Raw genomic sequence first — 6,309 nt, 5'->3', positions numbered from 1 at the left:
GAAAAGTCCTGCAAGCAGCATTAAAATAAATGGGCTTCCAAAGCACCTGAAAAGTGATTCGGAAGCGCCGCAACATGGGTGGTTTTAACCTCTTTTTTTTGGTCACTAGTGGGGGGTTAAAAGTGCCCTGCAAGCGGCCAAAAAGCGCCACTTAAATAGCAGTAAAGCCCACTAAAATGGGCGTCACTTTACCGCTAGTGCGCCCCAATGTGAAAGGAGTCTTAGAAGTTATCAAGACTATGAAATATAAGAAACCTAAACAAGCTATTCAATTTCCAATCAATCTAGCAGGCTCCGGCACTACAAAGTTGGAATAGATGGACATTTATTTCTGCATCCAAAACGCATGGAAATGAGGTTATAGGGTTTCCAATGGCATAGTTGACCAGTGCGGTCAGTTCCAGAAAAAAAAAGTAGAACATGCTGCATTTTTCCTGCACAGGACTGTACGGGAACATGGTAAAATGCATAAAAAATGCACCTGAATGCATGAAAACGCATCAAAAATGCATCAGACTCCATTACAGTGGGGGGGGAAACAAGAAAAAAGCATCTGGAAACGCATACAAAATGCACCGGAATGTGTCAAACACGTGTTAAAAAGGCACATGCAGAAACGCATCCGGAGCGGATCTGGAGTGCGTTTTTGTGGTGTTTGAGCTGCACTCGGACTTCATAGACAGCCCAGAATCAAGGTAATCCTATGGGCATAGTCCACAGCATTGCAGTTCAGCGCAGTTAATAACAATCAGAGCATGCTGCATTTTTCCACACCGCAAATGCAGGGAGCGTGCTACAAATGCGCTTCAAACGCACAACACCCGCACAGTGCCCCTTTAAGCCCAAAACGTTGAGAAAAATGCACTACAAACTCAGTGATAAACTCAGCGCAAAACGCATGCAAGCGCACTTTGAATGCATATAGACACGCAGTCAAAAGCACAGTTCTGTGCAGTTTCTGGTGTGAATGGGCCCCCAAGGGCGATGTCCTGCGACAGCCTGCCTGATTGGATAGAAACTGAAGGGCTCACTTACGTCTCATGTTACCTCTAACTCTAAATAGAATTGTACAATCACATTGTATAGTGTATGGGCAGTATTTGTCAGGTAAGGTTACAGAGCCCTCCCCATTGCTTTCTATGTCGTTTCTCCCTGCAGCACAATGATCCGATCCTGGGATCACACTGATCTCTGGCTGGAGAAAACTTTTCTTCCTCCAGACAAACTTCATGTCTCCTCTCCCAGGGGGGGGGGAGGGGCCGGACAATGAGCAGAGCCCCTCCCTCTACAAACCCCGCCCCTGAACTGCAACTGACTCATTGAGCTAATTTCATTCCTCTCTTCATTCCAGAGATTCCTCTGAAAAGCTGTCACCTTTCCAAAATACCAAGCCTGCTTCCCTGCCACCAGCACCCACAGAGCCCTCCTCATCCTCACCTGACCTTCATCACACAGGAGGGGGCAGAGACAATCCCTCCAAGGAGAAAAAAAAAAAAAAAAAAAAGATCCCAAGTCTTCCCCCATACAAGTTCTGATCAGGGGCTGCCTTCCCTCTTCTGGCTCCCACATCCCCCCCAACTTACCATCCAGGGGCCACCTAGTGCCTGCTGCTCAGAGCCCCCTCTGATCTTCTCCTGCTGGCAAGGTAAGCAGAAAACTTCCAGATCCGTGTATTTGTGTCTCTCCCCCTCCTGTCTATCACACGAGCCGGGAGCTTGGAATCCTTGTCGTTTCTAGCATGTTTGGCATTTTTTGGGTTCCTTTCTCTCTTCCTGATTACTTTGAGCTTGGATCGAGCTGGAGAGGACTATAGTTCAGAGCTTGGCTGACTCTGATCATGGCAAAGGGGGGCTTTTCCTTCATTTCGCTTCTTTTTCGATGTCCTGGTGATCCTTCCATAGAGGGTGACCATGGATCTCTCGTTGTATGGGCTCATCTGGCTTTTTCAGGTTGGGGTCGGACCACTAAGGAGACTGTGGATCTCTTTACAACTTATTGGACTGTTTTTAGTGTTAAATAGCCCACCTCATTCCCCCCTTTTTCCTCATTGTCTATAATCAGATTTTATTTTATATATTTTTATAATATATTCTCACCATTCATTGTTCAGCATTAGCCAGAGAAACTTTGAAAACTGCACTTTTTTTTTGTTTTGTTTTATTGATTTGGTCTTTGTTGCCTCCCCACCCACCACCATCTCCCCCCAGCCTGGGTTCTGCTTGGTTCCTGTATCCATGTAAGTCCTGATCCTTTGTTTTTCCATCTTTCTGCTGATCTAAGCAGGAAACCCCCAGAGCTGGGCGAAGCGTGGAGCTTAGTTTTCCCCCAGTTGGTTACAAGTTGAATTTTCTCTTCTTTTGTCTTGTACAATGTGTGTTTTGTAGGTCTCCCCCACCCACCCAACCAAGTTTTAGTTGAGAGATTTAGATTATAAACCTTTTAAATGCCACCGACCACCTCTTCTAAAACTTTTCAAAACTTGACTTTGAAACTTTTTTTGTTCTTTTCTCCATTGAAGTTTCAAGGTCTTTAGTAACTGTGTTATTTTATATTGAAAGTGTTATTTAGACATTGACAGTGGTTATTTTTTATATATTGACAGTATTATTTTTATATGTTGACAGTTCTATTTTTAGATTGACATAATTTTTTTTTATTTTTTTTTTATGTAAAGTGCATTGTTTGTTTATAGTATTTTAGATTTAAAATTCTACTTTTATATGTCAAGTGTTATGTTTTTATATTTAAAGTGCTTCTTTCATATGTCAAGTGTTCTGTTTATACTTTTATAGTAGTTAGGGACTATTTTTATATTGTGTTTTGTTTTTTATATTGAAAATATTTACTTTTCTAAAAGTTAGTTCTTTTTGTAATGTGTCAATTTTTATATGTAAAGTATTTTATACATTGACGGTATCGTTTTTATGTTTAAAGTGTTATTTTAGATTTAATATGTGAATAGAACAAAGCTCTGCTCAGGGCTGGTGACTCAACCCCTTGATGTCTAAGCAGTGGCAAGCTCTTTGTCTTGGATCAGGGTGTTGGTAAAAAAAAAGGGGGGGGGGTAGTTTACTGGGGTTACTGTATTTGCCATATTGCCCAACTGTTGCTGACCAGCTTGTAGGAAATGGAAGCCGACATGGAAAGCTGGAAGAAGGAGGGGGAAGGTTGTAGGGGGGAAAAAGGAGGGAGAGGGACAGATAAGGAGGGAACACAGCAGGCTTTCAAAGTTTGCTCTTTGTTCAGCTGCTTGGGCTGTAGGGCTCTGCCATGCTGGCTGTGCTCAGCATTAGTTGTATTTGTTTTGTAGTATCTTCAGTATAAATAAAGCAGGAAGCTTTTTTTTTTTTTTTTTTTTTTTCCACTCTTTTCACTGGCAACTAAACAAATCTCTTGAAGGGGGTTGGGTGGGGAAATCACAGCACAAAGGCCCAGGATTGTTATTGGCGCTACTGGATTTAACTAGTAAGACGTAAGGGCTGATCTTGTGTGGCAGAGTGAGCTACAGAGAACTTCTCACAATAATGTTTCTGGGACGTTCTAAAGATTTAGACCATACATTGTACAATCAGATTGTAGAATCTCTTTTTGGCTCTACAACCAACTATGTCGTGAAAGGGCTTGCCTGATATCCAGATTGAATGGATTATTAAGGTTTGTCCTTCTATTGCAGTGATTCTCAACTCTAGTCCTCAAGGTGCTCCAACAGGTCAGGTTTTCAGTAGTTCTAGTATGAATTGAGGCTTAGGCTGACTACACCTTTATACAGGCCGATTGACTGTACATCATTCTTAGATAGATCTATAGATTGCATAGTTTCGGTAAATTGAAAGAAGGATGTACAGTCAATCGGCCTGTATAAGGTGTAGTCAGCCTAAGCCCTGATTCACACTATTGAAACTTGCAATACTGTGTCGCATGACAAGTGGCAAAAAAAATTGAATTTCAATAGTGGTTGTTCCAATCAATGCGACTCAAGTTGCAGAGATTTATTAAAAGTTTTCTGCAGTACTTTGATGAGACTTCAATGCGACTTAGAGCCCCATAGACTCTAATGTTGCAACTGAGTCGCACTGGAAATCGCATGATAGTGGTGATTGCGAACCAAGGCTAAAAGTCTCCATACAGGGAGCAAACAGTTTCTTGACAAACGCTCCTATGATTCTTCATTTTGAGAGTTATTATATATTTTGGATGCCATTGAGTTTGCATGGACATTTGCTTGTAACAAGATTTTAGCGGGATCAATATTTCATGTCCCCAAAAAATGATTGGAAGTTGTTGGTAGATATCTTCATGTTTGTCTCTAATATCTATATCACAATATGATTTATCTCTGTATGTGTATAACATAGTTATTAATGATGGTTAGATTGGCCATGTGTTGCCTATTTCTGGCATATCTTGAAACAACTGGGTCATGGCTGTCAGAAGACATTGTTATCTTATCTTGTAGCTTGGAACATTTTTGTGCAAAATGGTTCTATTCATTCTTTTCATGTATGGATTAAAGAGAACAGGCTTGTTGTCAAAGCTGTGCCGCATTTACGCATTGGTAGGTTCGGTGTGGATGTGTGTGATTGGGTTGGAGGACAAGTAGATGGTGGTATCTCTTTCCATGGAAGGCCAAATAAGAGTCATCCATACTGAATATTGATGCCATGGGTGGCAGAGGTTTCCTTGCTAAGAGCGAGCTGTCAAAGAACGCTTCCAGTCTCTAGTATTGATTGGGAGCAACCAGCTCCCAATTATGCAACCAATCACAGTGGTTGCATGATCCAGCAGACCTGTTCCTGAGAGCTTACAATCTAAAGGTATGCAAAAAGGGGTGAAAAGGGTAACTATAAATATTTTAATAAAATAACAGTTGTTTACACTGATAGACAGTGCTCTAGCAAAGTCAGTGTCTTTAGGTTTTGGGTTTATATATACTTGGTGCCATAGTGCCTTTTAGGCTAGAGAGGGCAATAAGTGTCCTTGTAAATTGAAAAGGTTTGGGACTTAGCATGAGGGGAGTAAGCATAGCCAAAGGAACAGTCAAATTTTATATATAAACATTTATTATGAATATGTTAATACAATATCATAGTGTATGCCCAGGTGAATGGGCTAAACAGTATCTTGATTTACAAACCATGAAAAACAGATTAGTAGCAATGGAGCAACCCATAATATGATATGAAGCAGTGATCATACATAAGTACAAAGTACTTTTGGGATACATAAGGTTTATTAAATTCTGTATATAAAATGATTCTATAAAGTAGGACCGACGCGTTTCGTGTGTAAGAATAAGTGTCCTTGCATCTTTGTCATGATCACTGAATGTGCCATCTCCTCATCCCTCATTTGGATGACTTTTGGTGCCCCACCTCCCTTTTTTCTTTTTTTTTCTTTTTTTTTTTTCTTTTTTTCCCCCAGGCTTGGGTTAACACTGCTGCGACATGGGATCTGACTTGTGAAACCCCAAGTCATGTGACATGTCAAATGCAATGTTTCCCTATGAGAGCCATCTTAACTGATGCTACACAAGTTACTGACTTTAGAAGAGGAGCCTGCTCTACTTTGGTCCGACTTGGGTGTGATTTCAGCCATTGTATACGCACCCAAATAGCATCCAAGTTTGATCAAGTCTGAAGTTGGAGGCAAAGTCGTATCGCAGGAGTGTGAACCAAGCCTTTTCTGAAAACAATGCAATCTGTAATGAACACTTTTTTAACCACTTGCCACCCGCCCACCATCAAATAATGGTGGGGCGGTGTGGCTCTCCTTCTGGGTGGAAGTCATATGACACCCTCCAAGAACGACTGCTCTCGCACGCCCCTGATTTTGCTAGGACACAGCGAGCCCCGATCTGTGTAAAGAGCCGCGGCCGAAGCTTTTTAACAATGTGATTGGCTGTGTCCAATCACAGCTAGTCGCATGTAAACACAGAGATGCCGGTAATCGCTGCTCCTCACCTCACACTGACAGAGTGTGAGGAGAGGATAGCCGATCAGTGGCATCTCCTCACAGGGGACAGCTAGGTATGTAATCGGGGCACTGATCATCAGTGCAATGATTGCCCACCACTGCCAGCAATCGGTGCCAACCAGTACCAAAGTAATGCCAGCAATCAGTGGCCATTAGTGATGCCCATCACTGCTGCCCATCAATGCCGCCTATCTGTGCCCATACGTGCGGCATATATGTGCCACCTCATCAGTGCCCACTAGTGAAGGAGAAAAATTACTTATTTGCAAAATTTACCAACAGAAACTAATGTTTTATTTTTATTAAACTAATTTACAGACAGAAACTAATTTTTTA

General features: G+C 41.8%; 1 protein-coding gene across 6 annotated transcripts in view; it reads left to right on the top strand.

Annotated features, from left to right (window-relative positions):
* Nucleotides 1-1,331: 1,331 nt before the first annotated feature.
* Nucleotides 1,332-6,309, top strand: part of TEAD2 (TEA domain transcription factor 2) — a 120,150-nt gene continuing 115,172 nt past the window's right edge. For 2 of the 6 annotated variants that reach the window (XM_077456993.1, XM_077456989.1), the window contains exon 1: nucleotides 1,332-1,645. The gene's annotated coding sequence lies outside the window, so the exon portion shown is untranslated. Of the gene's footprint in view, nucleotides 1,646-1,772; nucleotides 1,950-2,082; nucleotides 2,237-6,309 lie in introns of those variants that run through there. The other 4 variants (XM_077456995.1, XM_077456992.1, XM_077456991.1 and 1 more) reach the window with 4 other exon arrangements.

Source organism: Lithobates pipiens, unplaced genomic scaffold (assembly GCF_037356315.1).
Source record: "Lithobates pipiens isolate NorthernLeopardFrog02 unplaced genomic scaffold, aLitPip1_a1.2 Scaffold_27, whole genome shotgun sequence".
Classification (NCBI taxonomy): Eukaryota; Metazoa; Chordata; class Amphibia; order Anura; family Ranidae; genus Lithobates; species Lithobates pipiens.
Note: the sequence above shows the minus strand (reverse complement) of the source record. Positions and strands in the feature narration are given on the sequence as shown.